Source organism: Miniopterus schreibersii (genome assembly GCF_964146895.1).
Source record: "Miniopterus schreibersii genome assembly, chromosome: 12".
Lineage (NCBI taxonomy): Eukaryota > Metazoa > Chordata > Mammalia > Chiroptera > Miniopteridae > Miniopterus > Miniopterus schreibersii.
Genome location: NC_138112.1, coordinates 4,452,376 through 4,476,487, shown reverse-complemented (window position 1 = coordinate 4,476,487; position 24,112 = coordinate 4,452,376). Strand labels below are relative to the sequence as shown.

Sequence of the window (24,112 nt, the reverse complement as noted above, 5' to 3'; positions counted from 1 at the left end):
TGGATAGAAACCCCACTGCTTTTCACAGACAGATGTTATGTGGGTGTTTCTTCCTAGCTCTGGTGCTCTGGGATAGTGACCCCAGCTTGGAGTTTAGACCCCATATTTCTCAGGGGAAACTCCCATAGCTATGATATCCCTCCAGAAACTCAGCTGCTGCCAGTGGGAGCGGGGTCAGCCTGTTTCACGTCTCCTCTCTTCCAACTAGTCTTGCTGTGGCTCATCCATAAATCCTTGGTTTTAAGATTTCTCTTCAGCAAGTCTTCAGTTGGTTATTCAGAATAATTGTTCTATAATTTTTTTTTTTAATGTTTTTATTGATTTCAGAGAGAGGAAGGGAGAGGGAAAGATAGAAACATCAATGATGATAGTGAGTCACTGATCAGCTGCCTCCTGCACACCCCCTACTGAGGATCAAGCCAGCAACCCTGAGCATATACCCTGACCGGGAATCAAACCGTGACTTCCTGGTTCATAGGTTGATGCTCAACCATTAAGCCACACTGGCCGGGCTGTTCTATAATTTAGTTGTAATTCCAGTTTGGTCCAGGGAGGAGGTGAGTGTAGCTTCCACCTACACTGCCTCCATCTTGGCTCTCCCACTCTAGGAGCTGCAAGTATTAAAAATCCTCTCCAAATAATATCCTATTTATAGCACCCAAATAACACCCAAAATTGATAGAATACATCCCTAAATTTAACTAGTCTGAATTAAGATTGGAGCTTGTCCTTAATTAACTTTGACAAGGAAGTTTACTGAATGTACCTTTATGAGCATATGCTGATAAAAGTTAAGTAGCAGTATTATTTGAACTACCCAAAGAAGAACCCTGAAAACACTTGGGTAAATTCACTGTGCTAATCAATTCTGACAAAAGATAATAACAAAAGGGGAGGAAGGAAATGACACTATTAATACCTGACTGAATTATTTCCTTCTAATCGTCTTTTATAATTGAATTTAGGGTGACATTGGTTAATAAAATTATACAGGTTTCTATAATACATCATCTGTATATTGCATTATGTGTTCACTACCCCAAGTCAAGTCTTCTCCCATCACCATTTATCCCCCCTTTACCCTTTCCTACTTCCCCTCACCCCCTTTCCCTATGTTTCCTTGTAATCTTAAAAAGGTTTAAACAACTAGAGTCACAAGAACAATTCTCCCTGCCTGCCAATAACTTTATTCCAACTGTGGAGAAGCTCCTACCTCTTCTCTTCATCCTACCTTCTACCAACACTGATCCAATTCCTACTGGGCAATGAGAAGAAAGGCAAGGTTTGTAGGCTATGCAAAAATAAGGAGGTACCAAAACCAAAGATTTCTAATTAATATTTCTGAAAGTCACAAGACTTGAGCACTGGAAGACATGTTAGAGACATCTAGTGTAGCTCCCTCAATTAACTGGAAAGAAAACTGTAAGAGTTGCCCAGTCTTCTGCAAACAGTTAATGTCAAAGCCAGGATTAGAACCCAAAACTCTTATCTCCCAATCCAATGTTTTTCCTACTAAATCTTTGATATTGGTTTTTATATATCAGTGACCTTCATTTTAACTGTATAATATTCATTGTGTGTGTGTGTGTGTGTATAGTGTGTGTGAACAAAGAATGAAACACTGGAAACAAATAAAAAATACTAACCTATAACATTTATTGAGAGCTTGTTATGTGCCAAGCACTCTGTTATCTCCTTTAATCCTCATAACAACCTTACAGGTAGGTGGTAATTAGCATGCTTTTACAGATAAGGAAATTGAGGCACATAGAGGCTAAATGACTTGCCCAAGGTAGCACATCTAGTAAATGGTGGATCTAGAATTTGACTTAGTCTGACCCTAGAGCCTATGCATAAGTAGTGAAAAAAAAGAAAAAGACATCACCAGAAAAGCAATTCATCTAGTCATATCCAAAATTTCCTTCTTCTAAAGACATTATATTGGGGCCTCTATTTTGATCGTTAGAAGTTTCTGTGCATAATTCAGTGTTTCCTATAAATCTACAAAATCTAGTAAAATCTAGATTTGGTCTATATCTGGCTTTCATAGAGCTGCAACGATCAAAAGTTAGCAAGAGCAGAGTACTGCTCTGCTGTCAGGCAGGCTATTGGCCCAGTTTTAAGTTCAAGAATGAAGCCCAAAAAGAGGATTTTCCTTATTTAAAAAAAAAACACCCCTACACACTATTATATACATACACATTTTCTTTCTTACTTTCCTCTGTTCTATTTGCCTTTCTTTCATTGATGTGTTCCCTGGCCAACACGTACACTGGCTGGTAGAAAACTGCAATAAAAAAGATCATTTAGAAATCCCAAGGCTTCCAAAAATTTTGTCAAGTTCTCTGGTCCTCATCATACAGACTCTTCAACTCAACAGACATGCCTGTTCCACTCAGCCAAATCTCTTTTAAAAGCACAAATTTTCGGAATAACAGCCACGGCCACAGCCCAACTATAAGGAATTCAGCCCTCTACACACTAACCTTCATGAGCCAATACTGGAGTCCCAAAGAACTGCAACTCTGACCAACCTATATAATAAAGTGGGTTTCAAATTTATAATGCCCTTTAAAATTAAATGCAAGTATCCAATGAAAAAGCTGAAGCTTGCAAGGAAAAAGATATGATGAAAGTGACTTCCATCCTTGCCATTATGAAAATTTGTTGTTACTTAAACTACCTTCAAGGTTTATTTTCCAGTCCCATTAAATCAGTGACTTTGAAACCTCATGAAGATACTATTCCCTCAAGGAAATAGAATGCACACAAGGTGGAATATATGTTTCACAGAAGCATAAGAACTATGCTCGCCCAGCCGGGTGTGGCTCAGCGGTTGAGCATCGACCTAGGATCCAGGCGATTGGGGTTCGAATCCCAGTCAGGGCACATGCCCGGGTTGTGGGCTCGATCAATGACTCTCTCATCATTGATGTTCCTATCTCTGCCTTTCCCTCTCCTTTCCTCTCTCTGCAATCAATAAAGACATATTTAAAAAAAAAAAAGAACTATGCTCAATGAAAGCAAGGTGAGATCTTCTCAAGACAACAAGAATGAGAAATATGTGGAAGAAGTTAGGGAAAGCTTCATTCAGAAAGAGCAAGCTTAAAATCAATCTGAGATAACAATGACAGTTCTAAAATGTTACCACTTCCCTATCTATAAAATTGGCCTTTCATATAAAAATTGAATCAGAATTCAAAGAATTTTGAGAGGCCATCTAGATCTAGTTTTAGGAAGAGTCACACCTACCTAGACCATGCCTAACAAATATGCCTCTAAAAATATTTCAAAGAATACCCTTAACAACCTCTCTATATACTTAGGATTATACATAAACTGGACAAGCTATGCTTTCTTTCACTAATATTTTCACAGAATGTCTTAGATATTTGCATCTATACGGAATTTAATGTTTCTACAATAACCTTATAATCTGTGGAGTGTGCTTTCTAGTTTTCAATTCCTTACCAATTCTCTACCACAGTAACCCTCAATAACGGAACAGGCTCATTTTCAAACTATGAACGTCAACCATACCAGTGGTCCTAGTGGTGTTACATTAATATTTAGAACAATTGCCAATATTTTAACTTCTAAATGGGAAAACGAGGCACCAAGTGGTTCAGAAATGAATCCTAAATTACACAGGACAATAAGGAATCCTGCATGGGCCAGAAGCTGAACATTTCTTAGAAATGGACAGTGGCTGGTTCCCTGGGTGAGAATCTTACAGGCTGGGTAGTGGTCAATGCATTATTGCTTTTGAAGTCCAGCCCACAAGGGTATGAATCCAGCCATATCCCACACTAACCCTGGAACTCCAGGTTTAACCACACTCTTAAATCCACCCCCATACACACACACTTTTTTTACTATCTCTAAAATGGGGAACATAACATATTCACTACTGACTGAGAGAATAAGCGAGAGAGTGTATTTTAAACGGCACATACCAAAAACCTTATTTATGTCACTACACTTGGCTGCTTTTGATAATATAAAGTATTACAACCCCAAGAACATGATACTTATATAAGCAGCAAGTCAAAATAAAACCAGGAAAGATGCTTAATTGAAAGAGGCAGGATATCTGGCATGTTATACACTCCATTCAGCAAAGGTAAATGCACCTACCAAAATTGATACCACTGTTGTCCTTAGTGAATAAATTAATCTCCGTTGTGGGGCAAAGATGCAGCACTGGGGGAATGAAAATAAATCCAGCAAGGAAGAGTCATGATGCCACAGGAAAGGAGAAATAGAAGAAGGAAGGAGAGCAGAAAGCAAAGACTGATTAATGAACACAGTATTCCTTGAACTTTGCTCAAGCTAAAGTAATTTAGCTCTATATGTTCACTTAGAGTTAACTAACAACAACAACAGGAGAGGATAAATGAGTCAGAACACAGAGCCCTCTCTTGGTCTTTGGCACAACCATGCTGGCATATGTAAAAATACAACCTAAAAAGTACAATCACCAGAACAAGAAACTAGCTGAATTTATTAAATGAAGGTAAAGAAGGCGCAATGACTGCTTCCTTACAGACTGTAGCTTTGCTCGTTGACAGGCAGAGATTCCACATCTAGTTAAAAGCAGAATCCTGGTAAGCTCTCAATGACAAATGTTGTGGTCAAGTACTCAATTAAAAGTGTACTCAAGACAAAGACTGCTGTTTTTTTAAATTGATTGGGGAGAGGGGGGAGGGGAGGGGGGAGGGGGAGAGGGGAGAAGGATCCACTTATTTCTGCATTCACTGGTTGCTTCTTGTATGTGCCCTGACTGTGGACTGAACCTGCAACCTTAGAGTCTCAGGGCAACGCTCAAACCAACTGAGCTACCCAGTCAGGGCCAAGACAAAGGCTCTTTACACTAAACAATGATGGGAGAAAGGGAGTGAAAGTGCAAAGTTGTAAGGGAGACTAGATTTAAAAGAAAAGAACTTAAAATCTTCACAATGTGAAATGGTTAAATATACAGCAATGGGAGGAGGGTGTTTGTTGTTTCTACAAATACAGATATTTCTGGTCAGGCTATCTTAACCCTTCACTTTGCCTAGGGACTAGATAAGAGAAATATATAGTTAATATTCCATTCTATTTTTCGCAAACAACAAAATCTGACTTTTTTCTCCACCTAAACCACTCTCTCCCCAGTCTCCAAAGACTGTGCCTATTACAGCCCAGAGTTGTCTCAGCTTAGTGTGAGACTCTTTTCTCTTCTCTGCTGGCTTGTTAACCTAATCATGTACGCCAATCATGTGCCTACTCCCTGTATCCAAGGCCCCTGTCTTCCTTAACTTTTCCTTTAAGTGTTTAAATGTAATTCCTATGGGGGAAATCCTAGGTAGATAACCCCCCTTCATTAAATTACATTATGAGTCAACCAAAAACTGGTTACTATGCTTTTTATTTTTACATCCTCACTTGAGGACATGCTTAGAGAGAGGAAGGGAGAGAAAGAGAGAGAAACATCGATGTGAGAGAGAAACATTGATTGGTTGCCCCACCCCTCTGACTGGGGATCAAACGTGCAACCCAGGTATGTGCCTTGACTGGAAAGCAAACTGAAAATCGAACCAGCAACCTGTCAGTGCAGAGGTCGGTGCTCAGCCAACTGAGCCCCTCCAGCTGGGCAGTTACTATGCTTTTTAGAAAAACATATCTATATAGTTCAGATTAAGAAACACTGTCTGAGATGAAACCTGAAATCTCCACACACATATACATGCCCTTTTTTCTCCCAAAACTGAAGCTGCAGAAGTCCTGAACTAAGAATGCTGATGTGTTGCAGAGTTTAGCCAGGCTAAACCACAAGGGGTGAGGAACGATAAAAAGGAAGGCAGAACAGGACTAAGCATGGACATATGAGAATTTATAGGTGTATTATGATTACATTCTTAATTCCAAGACATAGTTTTGGATGAGTCATTGTTTTGTACCATCCAGAGAAGAATTTCTCTCCACTGTTACACATAAAAGACAGTAAACTACTCTTAATTGGTTATTTTCTACAGAAATTAAACAGAGAAAATTCTTATTTCCCAGAAGCAGAAATTCTGTTAAGATGAGTGAGAGTCACAAAGAATTCAACACCACTTACCACCCATTTTTAGCACTGAAAGAATTTCTGGGGTTTACCAAGGATTCGTTCATTCATAAAATTCAGAAAACTATAGCTAAAAAACAACAGTAAAACAAGGTTTCCTGCTTCGTAGTTTGTCAATACAATCCCAATCTGGTTATCTCTCAAGTGCTTTAAAAAAAAATTTTTAATGTTGTCAACAGTGAGACAGCACCATTATAGTAGAGCACAGAGGACATGCTGAAGTCGAGGCCTCTACAGAGGTACACAGAAGGCCTAGCAAGAACGTTCCCTCCACAATCATGCAGTACTTGTAACCTCACCGTGTTCGGCCTGTGTCTGAAGGCCTTTTATACTCTAACCTCCAACCACTTTTTCATCATCTTCTAATACTAATCTGATTCATTTGCCATCCCTGAAACTCATTGCTTTTTCTGTAATTCCCTCTGCACACCTCTCCCCATATATAAACAGCATCCTTCTCACAGCTCAACCCCAGCTCATCCCGGTTCTCCTCCTCCTCTGACTATCCCAGCCAACCAAAGGTTCTTTGTCTCTACTAACAAACTCGTCTGGGTACTTAGTAACAAAAAGCAGTATATATTATTTTTTCATTATATTTTGTAATTAGAAAAGCCCTTAAAAATCATTAGACTAGTAGTGACCCAACTTTTTCATCACCAAGGACACTTTTTGTTATTTAACGTCATCAACTACCCTTAAGTCACTCTTTAGTCTCTTCATTGAAGCCTGAACCCATGTTCTTTAAAACTGTCCACTAAACTAAAACTAGCAATAAACAAAGCTTACTTTAAAAAAATCTAAATTAAATACTTTTATTATAGATTAGAGCCTCTATCTGTTCAATTCAGTTCTCACACAGAGAAAGGACATACAACTCTCCAGTTAAAAACAAGATACTTGATATGTTGGTTAACCTGTACATCATGGCTAAAAATGCATAATTTATTTTAGCTTTAGAAAGAAAAAATTAGCTTCCACTGCAATTTACCCATACTCTTGTCATTTTAAGGAACCAAAATCAGGGACTCCTGACTTAGGCCAACCCCTTTTTACAAGTAAGTTAAAACGTAGACTAGAACCTGAAGTGGAAATGAGTTTGCCTAAAATCACAAAGGTAATGTCACAGCCAGGCCTCTAGAATAGACTGTCTCTAAATTCTCAATCCACTGTTCTGTTTGTTATATGATGCCGACTGTTAAAGGCCAAATAGAATGCAGATTATTCTGGGGCAGGGACCATGTCTTACATCTCTTTGGATCCTCCACCGACTCTTCTACAACATAGCTAAAGTGATGATAAATACTTATTCACTAATTATATTTAATTATATTTAATACTTAGTGATCTAATTATTTCAGCTCTTAAGAAATCTAAGTATTGCCCGGCCGGCGTGGCCCAGCAATTGAGCATCAACCTATGATCCAGGAGATCGCAGTTTGATTCCCGGTCAGGGCACATGCCTGGGGTGCAGGCTCAGCCTCCAGCAGGGGGCATATGCAGGAGGCAGCCAATCAATGACGACTATATCATCATTAATGTTTCTATCTCTCTCTCCCTCTCCCTTCCTCTCTCTGAAATCAATAGATATATTTTAAATATATATATTTTTTTTAGAAAACAAAGACATAAAACAAGTATTTACTGATACTACTAAGACAAAAAGGGCTACACCATTTCTACTTGTAAGGGAAGGAAAGTTCAGAGCAGTACATACCCTCCCCAAAGAAAAGCCCCACCTCAACCACATCAATTACTACTAGCTAAAACAAAAACAAATACACAAAAAGAAACAACAGCCTCCCAAACCAGAGGTTTGACTACATGAGGCAGAAGAAACTATATATTAGTTTGTTCGGAAAAATTAACTTTAACAGCCAACTTGTCCAGTTCCCACAAAATGCAAACCCTTGCAAAAACGGCTGAGTCACCCACAATCACCTGGGCAGTTTCTAAACAAGAGAGTGAGCACACTGCATGTGCAGTGAAAAATAAACATTAAACCTCCAAAACTATTTCACACACAAATGAAGTGAGAAGCTGGGCTGGGAAGGAATGGTGCTCATCAAAGGTCAACCCCTTAGTACAAATTTGTTCAAACTCCTTGGTAAGAGCACATGGAGAGAACCCCACTCTTGACACAGAATTTATCAAATATTAACCAATGCCCATAGCAGCCTAGTAAGATAAATGATGTTTTACAAATAGGGGGATGTATCCTGGAGATACAAAAATTGAAGACTTGGCCCTGGGCACCCAATGTTCTCTCTCCTTTTACTTGGTATACAGACTACCCAAAAAGGACTGCCTGATGCCTATTTACCACTTTATTATATAGAAAGCTCCTCTCAATTCCACACATTAAGAGACTATGTTTTTTGGTGTGTTTTTTTTGTTTTGTTTTGTTTTAAACATATCTTTATTAATTTCAGAGAGAGGAAAGGAGGGGGAGAGAGAGAGATAGAAACATCAATGATGAGAGAGTCATTGATCGGCTGCCTAGCCAGCAAACTGGGCATGTGCCCTGACCGGGAATCAAACCCTGATCTCCTGGATCCTAGGTCGATGCTCAACCGCTGAGCCACGCCCGGCCGGGCGAGACTATGTTTTAAGATGCAAAGTCTATACCAAAAGTAGGGCTATTTTACGTACCATTATCTTTGTAAATTACGATAAAAAATTCCATTAATTAGTTAAGGAAGCAGCTTTTGAGCACTTTTTGCCTATACACGCAGGCCTGTCTACAAAAAAATATTTACTAGTTTTATTTTACTTTGTATTATTTATGCAATCAGTTGCTACAGAAACAAAAGTCCAAGGGAAGTCCCACATCTTACCACAAGACAAAAATGCCAGCTGAAAAACCTTGGTCTATTTTCCTTCAGCCTGTATTTCCAACTTCCACGCACTAATTAATTCTTAAGGAATCAAATAGCCATAGGGCTTTCATAGTCTCCACTAAGGAGAAGGAGAGTCTCAGAGTAGTGTGGACACTTTGCATCCACCTGTGAGCATGTAAACCACATTCATCAACTAGAGTTGCCGCAGTTGAGGTGTTACAGGCGATATAACATAAACCATCCCTGTGTCAAAGGCATCATCAAATACATAGATATCTCCTCCAGCACAGATTAAGAGAAGAAGAAATAGCTCGGCCGGGCGTGGCTCAGCGGTTGAGCGTCGACCTAGGATCCAGGAGATCGGGGTTCGATTCCCGGTCAGGGCACATGCCTGGGTTGAGGGCTCAATCAGTGACTCTCATCACTGAGGTTTCCATCTCTCTCCCTCTCCTTTCCTCTCTCTGAAATCAATAAAGATATATTTTTTAAAAAAAAGAGAAGAAGAAATGAATTGAAATTTCATTGATAACCACATGGTCCAAATTAGTCTCTCATAATTGTCAATGAGATGCTTATCAGATTGTGGGGGGCAAGTGAGGAATACAAAGTGGTATATATGTAAATAATGTATGTTACAAATGAAAACTGACGCTTTCAACTGCAAGTAGCTAGAAGAACTTTTTTTTTTTTAATTAAGGTTAGAGTTTGGCTTAGGGTTAGGGGAAGGGCTAAGGTTAGCGTTAGGGTTAGGGATAGGGTTAGAGTTAGATTTAAGTTTATTGTTTGGGTTTAAAATAGGTTTAGGGTTAGAGTTAGGGCAAGAGCTGGGGTTAGGTTTAGATCAGGTTTTTCTTTTTTTATTATTGAATTTATTGAGGTAACATTGGTTAATAAAATTGTATATGGTTAAAGTGTACAATTCTGTAATACATCATCTGTGTATTGCATTGTGCATTTACCACCCAAAGTCAAATCTCTTTCTGTTAGAAAAGCTAAAAGAGCCCAGCCAGTGCGGCTCAGTCAGCTGAGCATCGGCCCCTGCACCAAGAGATTATCAGTTAGATTCCCAGTCAGGGCACATGCCCAAGTTGCAGACTCGATCCCCACAGGGGGCATGCAGGAGGCAGCAGATCAATGTTTCTACTCTCTCTCCCTCTCTCTGTTAAAAAATCAATAAAACCATATTTTAAAAAGAAAAAGAAAAGCTAGAAGGTTATTTTAACCAAAAAACCAGGCCTATTTTGTTGAGAAATAAACACAAAAAAAGAATATATGAGAGGATCTCTGTTCAGAGGTAAATAAAAACACTGGAAGAAAAAAAAGGAGCTCCTTCTCGATAGCAATGCCAGATTGTAGAAAGCACAAATGTAGCTTGTAGAAAACACAAATGACACCCAAGATAACTAGTGTAGGCTAAAGTACACATTCATTTTTTAAAATAATTCCAGTGCAACTCCCAAGTCAGGCATTCTTACTAACAGTCTTAAAAAAAAGTGTTACCAACACTGGCCACATAAACATGCTCGTTTCTAACATTTTGCCTCTTTTCCCTAAAGACAGCTAAATAAGCCACTTTAGCACATAAGAATAGACTATCTTCAAAGATTAAACAGGGCTTCCACAGTGTCTTGTAACACTAAACTGATGTTAAGGCTGCAATGTCTATAAAGTCAGCATAGGCCCATCTGGTAACACTACCAAAGTTAAGGCTGCAGTACTTTTCAGACTCCTAGGCTGAAACACGGCCTTAGAAATCATCTAATGTGGTCCTTTTCAGACTTTTTAAAGAAGTTAAAAGAAGAAAAGTTTGTATTCAGATGCCTAGCCACCTTCTTTCAGCCCCATCACACTAAAAGGACACAAAATCATCCATGGGTAACAACAAACAAATGTGAAAAAAGATCCATAGACTGTCTGGAAATGTGCGGCATCACCTCAAGCCCATGTGTCCAACCCTAGTGCCCAGTCCAAACAGCTTCCCCATATTTCTATCCTTATTCGCAGGCAGACTCGGGCTATTCTGCTAGATTCCAAGACTCTGGGTAAATGTAGCGTGAAATCACTGATATGGTCCACCCCTCATTTTACAATTAAAAGTAAAATAAGAGTCAGTCTGGTGTAGCTGAAAAGGAAACAGAGGAATAAAAGTCAACCATGGTTCTAGCCCTTGCCAGATACATGGCCTTGAGCAAATCTCTTAAAACTCTTGGAGACTGTTTCCTCGTCACAAAGTGGGAATTTTACCCCATCTATGCCCTGTACACTTTCTATAAAAGTCCTCTGTAAACGGCAGAGCACTGCATAAATTAAGGTGTTATTATTCTTAGTTAGGTTATTTGCCAGATGGCAAGGTGAGTTAAGTGCACAGCTAGAGCTGGAACACAAGTCTCCTGACTGCCTCTCCAAGGCTTTTTCTACTACTTCACACAATACTTGTGTTCACTGCTAAGCAACTGTTATCAACTTCTCAAACTTGGGTTTTATAATATCCATTTTTATCAGGAAAACAAAAAGGTGTCATGCATAAAACAAAATCCTTAAAATTACACAAGTTAATATAAATGCAAGGAATTTACAATTTATGCAAGCTTAAACGGGGTGCTATAGATAAACAATATGCTTGCATTCTATAAAATGATATATAGAATGCTCATTAAGGCACTAATGAAACAATTTTTTTAAATCCTCACTCAAGAATATGATTACTGATTTTAGAGAGTGAAGAAGGGAAAAAGAGAGGGAGGGAGGGAGGGAGGGAGGGAGGGAGGGAGGGAGGGAGGGAGGGAGGGAGGGAGGGAGGGAGGGAGGGGAATTAACATGAGAGAGAAACACAGATAGGTTACCTCCTGTACGTGCCCCAACTGGGGATCAAACCCACAACCTAGGTATGTGCCCTGATTGGGAATTAAACCTACAACTCCAACCAACTAAGTCACCCGGCGGGGGGGCAGTAATGAAATAATTTTGATCTTTCTGAGTTGCTGCGTGCTGTTGATGTGCTAAAAACAGAAACAATGTGGCTGAATAATAACTCGAGGGTATATGTACTAATCAGAACCCAAATGATTTTTAACAATTAAAAATGTCTCAAAGCCAAACATGGTTGAACCTCAATACAATTTGATGAAGTTACCTAACCCACAAATTATAAATTAATAAAAGACTGAATAGGCACACCTCTGCTTCAAGCCCTACATGGACCATAAAGAGTGGACTGGCTGCTGGCCATTTAGTGCTCCTGTGTCTACCAGCTCTACAGCCACTGAACTCCCCCACTCATAAAACTAAAATGAATCACTGTTTGACCTGTCTGAAGGGTGAGAAGGGAACAGTAACATTAAGAAAAAATAAAGCCAGCCCAGTCAGTCTGGCTCAGTGGTTGAGAGTCAACCCATGAACCAAGAGGTCACTGGTTCGATTCCAGATCAGGGCACATACCCGGGGTGGGGAGCTCAATTCCCAGTAGGGGCATGCAGGAGTCAGCCAATGGATGTTCCTCTCTCATGGTAGTTTCTATCTCTGTCTCCCTTCCTCTCTCTCTAAAATAATCAACCAACCAGTAAATAAAATTTAAATAAATGAAAAAAGAAAGCCAGAGATGTCATTTAAATGTAGCATGAGTGGAAATATATGTGCGTGTGTGTATTATTGTATGTATATACACACACAATACATACACACACTATTCAAAGAATTTCTAAGACTAGAAAGCTTCCTCCCACAAAAAAAAACTCAGAAAATACTACCAAGATAATTTATTTCAGAAAACAAGATTCTTTAAAAAAGTTGTGTTTATATCATGCATATTCATAAAGTGATTCATTTGGTAGAAACACAGTCATCTGAAAGCAGTGGAAAAAGCTACAGCTTTAAATGCTCAATCTAGTTATCTAGACTTACAGGTTACAGTAGCATTTCTTGAAAATATATTACTCACCACTGCTCTAATTATACATCTTTGTACAAAAAACATGAAAAACAGGGTCGACTAGTAGTATACAAGTTTGTCACTGACAACAGTTAGAAAAGTCAAACCACATAAGAACTATGCTAACATCTGCATACTTCAGCATCCTGGAAACTTCACATCACAGTCCACATTTTGGACCACTTTCAGGGAAGACTGTTTTATAAAACTGACTCACCCTGATCCATCTTCAGTGCCTAAGCATGTAGTGAGACAACGCAAGAATAAAGCAATGGGTTAATAATGCAACCAAACTATAGCCAAGCAAAGTAAAACTGATCTTGTACTTGATGGGTATGTCTACTCAAAGGTCCAAGTAATTCTCTTACTTCAATGGAGTAAGATGGGGCCTGAACATACAGGATGCTTTTTAGTACTGCAACATTATTAACTAGAATTTACAGAGTAATTATTGTTTAAAAAGCACTTATATTACTATTACTACTACTATTACTATCTCCATTTTGAAAAAGAACTGAAGTTCAAAGAAGGGAAATGACTTGCCTAAAATTAAATAGACACTAAGAAATGATGGTAGAACTCAGACTCAATTCTTGTAACTCCAAATTCTGTGATTTTCCTTAAAGTTAAACCTTTTTTAATTGAGCAGCATGCAATTCCTCACATGACACCTTTCACCCATTCATTTCTTTATTTAGTAAAGAAATGTTCAGTAAATATCTATTCATAGTATGTGGCACATTATTCTCTCGCTTGAGAAAAGAAAAAGGGTGCACAATTCCTGCTTTAGGTACTAGAGAGGATGTATTGCAATCTAGTGAATGGTCTGGGAAAGATCAACCAATTAAAAAAAGTACACCAACATAGGGAGTGGCCAACAGAAATGGGTAAGTGGCAAACACAGATAGGGAAGCCCTTAACGCTGACTATGGAGGCCAAGAAAGCTTCCCATAGGTTATGATGTTACCTGAATCTTGGAACATGGACGAAATCAGGCAAGTGGACAGGAGATGGGGGGCATGTCAGGAAGAAACAAACAAGATGGGCAAAGGCATAAAGGCCAGAAAAAAATATATAACGTATTAAGGAAATTAGCTCAGCATGACTAGCCGTCATATCAGGCATGAATCATGCTGGAAAACAGGCAGGGGCCACGGCTCATAGACGCCTGCTACGGAAAATGGGCTTTGTTCAACAGGAGACAGAAGACAGTAAAGGTAGTAACATGATGAAATGTATGCTTTAAAAAGATCAAACTGGCTCTGGCTGGGTAGCTCAGCTGGTTAGAGGGTCGTCCTGATACGCCAAAGTTGTGGGTTCATCCCCGGTCGGGGCCCGTACAGAAAGGAGTGAACCAGTGGGTGCATGAATGGGTAGAGCAGCAAATTGATGTTTGTCTTTCTTTCCTTTCCTCTTTCTCTAAAATCAATTTTCAAAAAAGATAAAGCTGGTGTTAGTGCAGAGGACGAAACAAGGGATGCAGGGCAGGACAGGCCTGTCAGTTAAGGCCCTGCGCAGTAGTTCAAAAATACGAGCACCCAGTTAAGGCAGCAAAAAAGACAGTGAGGAGCAGGTTGGAGAGCTATTCTTGGAAGCATAATCTTAAAACTCAGTGACTGACCAGAAGAGGCAGGCAAGAGTCAAGTAATCTAGGCGAACTCTCGGACTTCTGGCTTATCCCACCAGGTAGAGTCGGAAAAGCTGTTTGGGTTAGATAAATAATGAGTTCAGTTTTAGATAACTGAGTTATGTTCGTGAGATCTATGCAGCATAAGGTAAAAATGTCCAATACACAGTTACAGACTGGGCCCTTAAACTCAGAAGAGATGAGGGATTTAAGGTTATTAGAGTGTAAGCTATAGTTGAAGACATGGGCCCAGTTCTGGTTCTCCCAGGAAGAATATAAACAGAGAGGAGATTGAGAACAGAATATTAGGGAACCCAAATATTTAAGGGGTCAAGAAAAACAACGTAAGACTGAGAAGAGGACAGCATTGTAGAGGAGAGCCAAGATAAAGTGCCTGGAAACCTAGAGAGAGAGAAAATTCAAGCAAGAGCAAAAGTCACAATTTTTTTAAAAAATTTAAGATTGAGGGTATAATATTTCTGTAAAGTATTCTGTATTTGGAGTTTTCCAAACCCTCTAAGATGTCCACACCAAATGACACAGTAATTCCACATCTAAGAATCTATTCTAAAGAAGGAATCAGAAATCTTTACAATGGTTTATATACAAAAATGTTCGTCACAGGATTATTTATAATGGCAACAAAATGAAAATATTTTAAATGTATACGAGAGGAATGGTTGAATAGATTATAGTACATCCATACAATGAATACTACAAACCACATTAAAATGATATTCACAGATAACTTTAAGTGATGCGGAAAAATACTGATGATAATGTTTGTTTTAAAAAGGACACAACCATGCATATTCAGTTAACTGTACAAAATAAAACTTCGCAGAGTAAAAACAGAAAAAGATATAAAATACAACAAAATGTTAGTGACAGTTTACATAGGTAGTGAAATTACTTGTGCTTTTTCCCCCTAGATTTTTCTGCATGTACCAAATTTAATCATGCTCATGTATGATTTTTTTTTCCTTTTTTAATACTAAACTTTTTATTTTGGGATATCACACTATGGTTTGAATTTGCAGTTCCCAAATGGCTCTGATGTTGAACCTCTCTTCATATGCTTCTGTGCCATCTGTATATCCTCCTCAGTGAAACATCTCTTTATGTCTTTTGCCATTTTCTAATTGCATTATTTAGTTTTTTATACTGAGTTTTAGAGTTCTATATTCTATATACCGGCCTTTTACTGGGTATGTGACTCACAGATATTTTCTCTTGGTCGCTAGTTTGCCTTTTTATACTTTTAACATGGTCCTTAGCAGGGCAAAAGCTTTTAGTTTTTATGAACTCAATTTATTAATTTTTCCCTTTATGAATCACATTTTTGGGGTCAAGTCTGAGAACTTGTTGCCCACCCCTAGATCCCCAAAATTGTCTACTGTTTTTCCTAAAAGATTTATAGTTTTATGTTTTCCATTTAAGTCTGTGATCCATTTTGAGTTAATTTTTGTATAATGTGTGAAGTTTAGGTCAAAGTTCATTTTTTGCCTATAAATGTCCAGTTGTCCCAGCACTATTATTTAAAAGGCTATCTTTCCTCTATGCAATTGTTTTTTCATCTTTGTAAAATATCAGTTAGTCAACTGAGTAATGGGTATGGAGTATCTTTTTTAGGTGATGAAAATTCTGGAATTAGGTAGTAGTGAATGTTGTACAACTTTGTGAATATACTAAAAACCACTGAACTATACACTTTAAAAGAATAAATTTTACAGCGTTATACCCCAATAAAAAAAATCCACTGGGGATATTTGTATAGGTCTCTATTCTGTTACTCTGGGAGTTCTCTATTATGTTCCTTGATCTATGTGTCTATCCCTCTACAAATATCATACAATCTTGATTACTGTAGTTATATAATAAGTTTTGAATTTGGTAGAGTGACTCCTCCCACTTTTTCTTATATATAGCTATTCTAGTTCCTTTGTATTTGCACATACATTTTATAATAGGCTTGTCTATATCTGCAAAAAAAATCTTACTGGAATCTTTATAGGAATTGTACTAAACGTGTATGTCAATTTGGGAAGAATTGACATCTTTACTATATTGAGTCTTCCAATCCACGGATACAACATGTCTCTCAATTTATTTTAGATCACTGATTTCTTTAATTAGCATTTTGTTGTTTTCAGCATATCCATGTTTTGTTAGATACACACTTAGGTATTACTTTTTGAATGATTATAAATTATATTGTATTTATTTCCGTGTGTTCATTGTTAGTATACAGAAATGCAATTGATCTTTCTATGTGTAAGTTATATCCTGCAATCTTGCTAATAATATACATTATTTCTAGGAATTAACCTATAGATTCCCTTCTACAGAGACAATCATGTCATCTGTAAATAGGATAATTTTATTTCTTCCTTTCTGACCTATACACCTTTTATTTACTTTTCTCTCCTAATTGCACTGGCTAGAACTTCCAGCATTATGTTGAATAAGAGTAGTGAGAAGAGATATCCTTGCCTTATTCCCAATCTTAGGAAAAAATTCAGTTTTTCACCATTAAATGTAAAGTTGTAGGTTTTTTTGTAGATGCTCTTTATCAAGTTGAGGGAATTGCGTTCAAAACTGTTAAGGCCTTCAGAGATTATGTATTTAAAAAAAGTCTGGCCCGGATGGTGTGGGTCAGCAGTTGAGCATCGACCTAGGATCCAGGAGACTGCAGTTCAATTCCCAGGTCAGGGCACATGCCCAGGTTTTGGGCTCAGTCCCCAGCAGGGAGCTTGCAGAAGGCAGCAGATCAATGACTCTCATCATTGATGTTTCTCTCTCTCTCTCCCTCTCCCTTCCTCTCTGAAATCAATAAAAATATATATATATTTTTTAAATCTGCCACTCATAAATGTGAAAGCAGTTACAGTGGTACCTCGGTTTTCAAATGTAATCCATTCCAGAAGACCAAATTCCGAAACATTTGAAAACCGAGGCACGGTTTCCCATAGAAAGTAATGCAAAATGGATTAATCCGCCCCGCACCTTTAAAATCAACCCCTAAAACAGCAATTTAACATGAATTTTACTATCTAATGATACCACAGATCCATAAAATGATACACAATGAAAGCAATAAACACAACATACTGTACTGTAAAAGCAATAATAAACACAATGTAAAAACAGTACTGTAGATGATAAAAATGAAAATGTAATTTTTTCTTACCTGCAATGATGATAGTCATGGTTTGGATGGGGGGGTCCCCTTCAATAATCACAACAGGTGACTGTTCTTCAGGTATTCTGTGGTCCCCTTCCAGAATTGCAATAGGTGACTGTCGTTCAGGTGTTCTGTGGCCCTCTTCCATAATCACTGTAGGTGACTCCTCTCCTGCCATTCCTTCCCTTGATATTTTTACACCACTAATACCAGGTTCAGACTCACTGGATCCTTTCCTCACTAAAAATTTTTCAATTGACACTTGTTTTTTCTGATGTTTTAAAATTTGTCTAAAGTGAGACAGCATTATCATTGAAAGTGTTAGTGGCGTGACTTACAGCAGCTTTATCAGGGTGATATTTTTCAACAAAAATTTCTACTTCAACCCATTTTGCACACATTTCTTTGATCAGTGCAAGAGAAACACTTTCTCTTCCCTCCTCTTCCTCCGAGACAATTCCTCAGTTGCCACCTGTTGCTGCTCCGTCAGAAAGTCTGGAAGGTTCTGTGGCGAGTTCAGTCTCGTGGTCCCCACTAACCCCTCCACATCATCGCTACTCACTTCCAAGCCCGTGGACTGTCCCAGAGACACAGTATCCTCAGCAACAGGAGCATCCTCTTCAACACCCTCAAATGCACATTCAGGGACACCTTCTGGCCACAGTTCCTTCCATGCTGGCTTCACTATTCTGTGAGACACATCCCTCCCTGCTTTGCCTATAAGATGTAAGCAATGTAGAATATTGAAATGATTCTTCCAGAACTCTGAGGGTTAGCTCTGTGTCCGAGATCACCTCAAAGCACCTTTGGAACAGTGCTTTGGTGTAAAGCTTCTTAAAATTAGATATGACGTGCTGGTCCATGGGCTGGATGAGTGGAGTCGTGCTGGGGGGCAAAAACTTTACATTGATAAAAATGAGCTCTTCCATCAACTCGTCCTCCAAGCCTGGAGGGTGAGCTGGAGCAGTGTCCATAACGAGCCGGCACTTCGTTGGAAGATTTTTATCCTGGAGGTACTTTTTTTACACTTGGCCTGAATACTTCATGAACCCACTCAATAAAAAATTTCCTGGTTACCCACGCTTTGCTGTTTGCCCTCCACATCATATATGCAATCTGCTTTTTAGGACATTGTTTTCCTTAAATATCCTGGGGTTCTCAGAATGGTAGACTAGCAAAGGCTTCAACTTAAAATGCCCACTTGCATTCCCACAAAATAAAAGGATTAGCGCCTGTCTTTCATGGGCTTATGTCCTGGCAATGATTTCTCTATTACGTAGGTCCTCTTTGGCATTTTCTTCCAAAAGAGGCCTATCTCATCACAGTTAAAAACTTGTTGGGGAAGCCCGGCCGGGCGTGGCTCAGCGGTTGAGCGTCGACCTAGGATCCAGGCGATCAGGGTTCGTATTCCTGGTCAGGGCATATGCCCTGGTTGTGGGCTTGATCAATGGCTCTCTCATCATTGATGTTCCTATTTCTCTCTCTCTCCTTCTCCTTTCCTCTCTCTGAAATCAATGAAGACATTAAAAAAAAAAAAATCTTTAAAAATAAAAACACAAAAACTTGTTGGGGAAGAAAACCCTCTGCCTCTACATAATCTTTAAATTCCAAAACAAATTGGCGGGTGTCTTCTTTGTTGGCACTGGCAGCTTCACCATGTCTCGTCATATTGTGTATGCCACTTCTCCTCTTAAACTCTTTAAACCACCCTCTACTTGCCTTGAAAATATCACTCTCAGCACTTGTTCCAGGGGTGTTTTTGATGAGGTCAGCATGCAAATGTAAAGCTTTTTCACAAATCATGCTCTCAGAAATGCTGTAACCGGCCAACTGTTTTTCATTCATCCATATGAAAAGCAATTTTTCCACTTCTTCAATTGTCTGTGTTCTTTGCCTTGTGTTTTAACATCTCTTGCAACATTGGCTCCTTTAATGGCTTCTTTATTTTTTAAATTGGTACAAATTGTAGATTTGGCCATACCAAACTGCGTTGCCAGATCACATACACAGACACCACTTTCATGTTTAGAAATAATGTCCTTCACCTCTATTGTTGTTCTGTTCATGACTCTCTTGGCTTTGCAGCTTTTATCCATTTCTCACAGCATGGGGTGATTGGCAAAGGGCTCCTGAGATGACATGAGCACAGACTGATTGCACACAGTCACCAAATAAGCCCAAATATCACCTCCGTGTTGTGCGGGTGCTCAGGACTCAACAGCCAACAGCTAGGCCTCAGGATCTTGCACTCAGCGGAACCATGCGGCATGTTGGACTCCGAGGCGTGTTCAAAAACTAAAGCATTTGCTTCCGGGTTTACGGCATTTGTAAACCGAAATGTTCGTCAACAAAGACGTTTGAAAACCGAGGTACCACTATACTCGTTTATCTCTCTCCCTCTCATGTAATATCCAAAGATCACCCTATTAACCTCACAAGGCAACACATGTACTGTCCTATTAAGCAATTCATTCTAATGTAGATTATCTATATATGACTCTTGAACAAAGTTAAATAAATTCAATCATGATTATTTCCTATCAGGAATTTCCTACCAGAATAGCTTGGTCATAAAGATAAGAAATAACTTTCTGTTTTAAACTGGTAACCTTCATAACTTGGACAATTAGATTATTAAATACAGTAATGGCGAAGACTATGCCATACATTGCTTATACTCCTATTGTGCCTTGCAATAAAATAAAGTTATTGATTTAAGTTACTATTTTATGTCATTATTATACAGGTTTTTAAAAAGAAAAGGGCAAGGCTTCAATCCCTTCAATATGAATTAGAATAGACTACATCAACATTTAAGCATAATGAGTATTTACAGCCTATAGAGGAACACAGTTTTCCCACCTCTCAAATATCTCATCCAAATAATAAAATGGGCTTCTTGTTCCCATCTGGTAGGAGATGACTAGATGAAAGGGGGTAAATGCCCCTTTCAAATTGTAACATCTAAAGACTTAAAATGGAATAATAATGTCTAAATTTTTGTAGATTCCTTCTGAAACCTTTCCATTGACCGAGATTATATTAATAGTCTTGAAGCATTTAATATATTCTCTCTTCCATGGCTATCACAAAGTCAGGTGGGGAAGGCTCAAAATGAGCACTGGCCCCCATTCCATCAATGCAGATGGATGGATGGATGGATGGATGGATGGATGGATGGATGGATGGATGGATGGACGACAGATAAATAGATAGGTATTAAAACTCTGTTTTGTACCGCCAAGTTACAAAATAAAGAAAATAAATACATACAAAGTCAGGTCTTCCTTGCAAAACTCCCTATAGCCACTGCTTATTCTGGAGGTCAGGCTAAGCCACCAATTATTTTTCAAATTTTTATTTTCAAGCTACCTACTTAGAAATGTTTCCTCATATAAAAAGCACTCACCCCATATATGTCAATTAATATGTCACCTCAAGTAGAATGGGAGTTATAAGTTCCCACCCCAGCTCCAATATTTAGTAAGTATTTACTTATAATTTGATTTCTTGTAGGCCTAGATCCTTACTAACTTGCTAAATCAACAATGGGCCTACCCATTTTTAGCTGTTAATCATCACACACACACAAAAAAAGCTATTTTACTCCCCTAGTTCCATCTTCTAACTGGAACATAATCAAAAACCAGAAGGTAAATTAAAAAGAGGAAGGGGGAAGCAGGAGGATGGGTCTCATGGCTCTGAGCAGCCAAAATGTATCAGAAGGTTCATGCAACAAAGCTTATGCATTATGTTAAAAATAAGGGCTTCTCGGATCCCTGCTAAAAATCTAATTTCATATAAAAATCATCAGTAAGTCTTATTTCCAGGCCACAACATTTTAAAAGGAAAAAAAGTAGAAAAGGGAACCAGGGGAGGAAAAAAAATCATTACGTAGCAGGAAGGAAAGAGGCAGAATTATTACAAAACAGAATTCAACAAAACATTTAGTTCATTCAATTTATGGGAAAGAACCCTATACACTTTAGTACAAAAATAATGTTCATAATAAAGACCTTAGGTCATGTTATAAATTTAATTTATACACATATATGTTCTAAGAAGATAAGAAAATATTTAATACATTAAATTATACACACCCAGGAAAGTGTCACTATTAGGCTTTATAATCAAATAGATCTTTATATTGAAACCTATATTGGGCTCTGTGACCTTGGACAAGTTACTTATATTCTCTTAGACCCAGTTTCCTTATATGTAAAATGGAACTGATAAAACCTACCTAATTGGGTTGTTTTCTGGAACATAAAAGCTCAATAATTACTAGTCATTTTTATAATGACTACTACTGCTACCACTATTATTCACCTTAGAATTCTATTCCAAATAGCTTTTATTAAGGTATAATTACATGTAATAAAACACACACATTAGTGTACCATTTGATGAATTTTGACAAATGTATGCACCCATGTAACTATCCACTCTAGTTAAGATTAAAGGACATTTCCACCAGAAAGTTCCCTTCTACTGTTTTGCACTGAATTACATGCATCCACCCAGAGACAACTGCCGTCCTGATCTCCATCACCATCACTTACTTATACCTGTTCTACTATTCATATAAATGGAATCATGTAGCATATACCTTCTGTGTCTGGCTACATTTATTCAACATAATCCTTTTGAGCTTCAAGCTCTTTTTTTTTTTTTAATCCTCACCTGACGGCATGTTTTTTGATTCTTAGAGAGGGGGAGGGAGAGACAGAGAGACAAACATTGATGTGAGAGAGAAACATTGATCAGCTGCCTCCCATACGCACAGCCACTGGGGGTTGAACCCACAACCCAGATATGTGCCCTGACTGGGAATTGAACCTACAACCTTTTGGTGTATGGATGATACTCCAACCAACTGAGCCGCCCAAAGGGGGTTCAAGTTCATTTTTTAAAATTTGAGTAGTATTTCAGTGTATGAATATGCCACCATTTAATTATCTGTTGGTTATTTTCAATTTGGGGAGGGCTCTAATCCAAGTATCTTTTAAAAGAACTTAGGATACATCATTAAGATTCATTTATAAGTAGTATTAATAATATGAAATACCTTAACATTAATAGTATTAATAGTGGAGTCCAAGAAGGCAGCAGATTAAGTGGAAGCTACACTGATACTTTCCCAGGACCAAACTGGAATTACAACTAAAATATAGAAAAACCATCCTGAATAATCAACTTAACTAGCTGGAGAGAACCTGTATAACCAAGGATGTAAAGTGGAGACTGCACAGAGACTGGTAAGAAGTGCAAAGGTGCAAGAGGGCTGGCCTGGCTCCCACAGGCAGCAGTTGAAGGTCCAGAGGGAGATCTCCGCTGTGTGGAGTTTCCACAAAGAACTCTAGGGTCTAAACTGTAAACTGGGCTCCCCAGCCCAGAGCACCAGAACTGAGAAAGGTGCCCACATAACATCAGGCTGTGAAAAGCAGCGGGGTTTCTGCCTGCTAGGGAGAGGTGGCTGGAAATGTGGGCACCCTCTTAAAGGGAGAAAGCACAAAGTTTCATGCGCTGCCACTCACCTTGGGTTATGGCAGAGGGAGGGCAAAATGAACTAGAGAAGTGTGAGGAGAATCCAGGATTGTAGGCTCTAGAAATAGAGCTCAAAGGGCAGCCATATGGATTCCTGTGCTGAATCATTTCCCCATACTGCAGAGGACATCTTTCTTGGGGAGAGCTTTACCATCCAGGCAGCTTTTCCCTGGGGGGGACGCAATTGCCCCATCCTGTTGGAAAACTTCTCGCCCCACCCTGTGGAGTTTATGTCTTGCTGATTGTTATTCTCAGTCTCTTATGGGCCTCAGTAGCTGAGGCCCATAAGAGACTGAGAATAACAATCAGCCTGTGGACAAAAGCAGATCTCTGGATGCTATGAGTCTTTGCCTTATCTGCTTCTGTGACCAGGCAAAGCAGACCTTGGTGCCCAGCTGGGTCCTTTCCAAACGTACCAAGCCCCAGCAGAGGCAGACACAAGCTGTGGATCACTGAAAACTTCAAACAGGGTACCCAAGGCCACTCACAATCAGGGTCTAACACTGGTGTGCACCAGAGACCATCCAAAAAGACTGGGCATCTTAGCAGATCTACCTAATACATAGAAACAAACCCAAACAGTCAGTCAAAATGAGAAAAAAAAAAAAAAAGCCCCAAATGAAAGAACGAGAGGTTTCTAGAAGAGCTAAATGAAATGGAGATAAGCAATCTATCAGATATAGAGTACAGAATACTGATCCTAAGGATGCTCAACAGCATGAGAAAAGATACGGGAACTATGAAGGAAATTAAGAAGGACATAGTAGAAATAAAAAATACATTGGAAGGAATAAACAGCAGACTAGGGGTAAGAGGACAGTTTAAGGGAGCTGTGGGACAACATGAAATGTAACAATATTCACATAATAGGAGTAAAAGA

General features: G+C 38.7%; 1 protein-coding gene across 7 annotated transcripts in view; it reads right to left on the bottom strand.

The window, feature by feature from the left end:
* The window catches only part of SIK3 (SIK family kinase 3), a gene marked incomplete at its 5' end in the record, with an annotated part of 260,849 nt that overhangs the window by 183,070 nt on the left and 53,667 nt on the right, over positions 1–24,112 (bottom strand). The window lies entirely within an intron of this gene.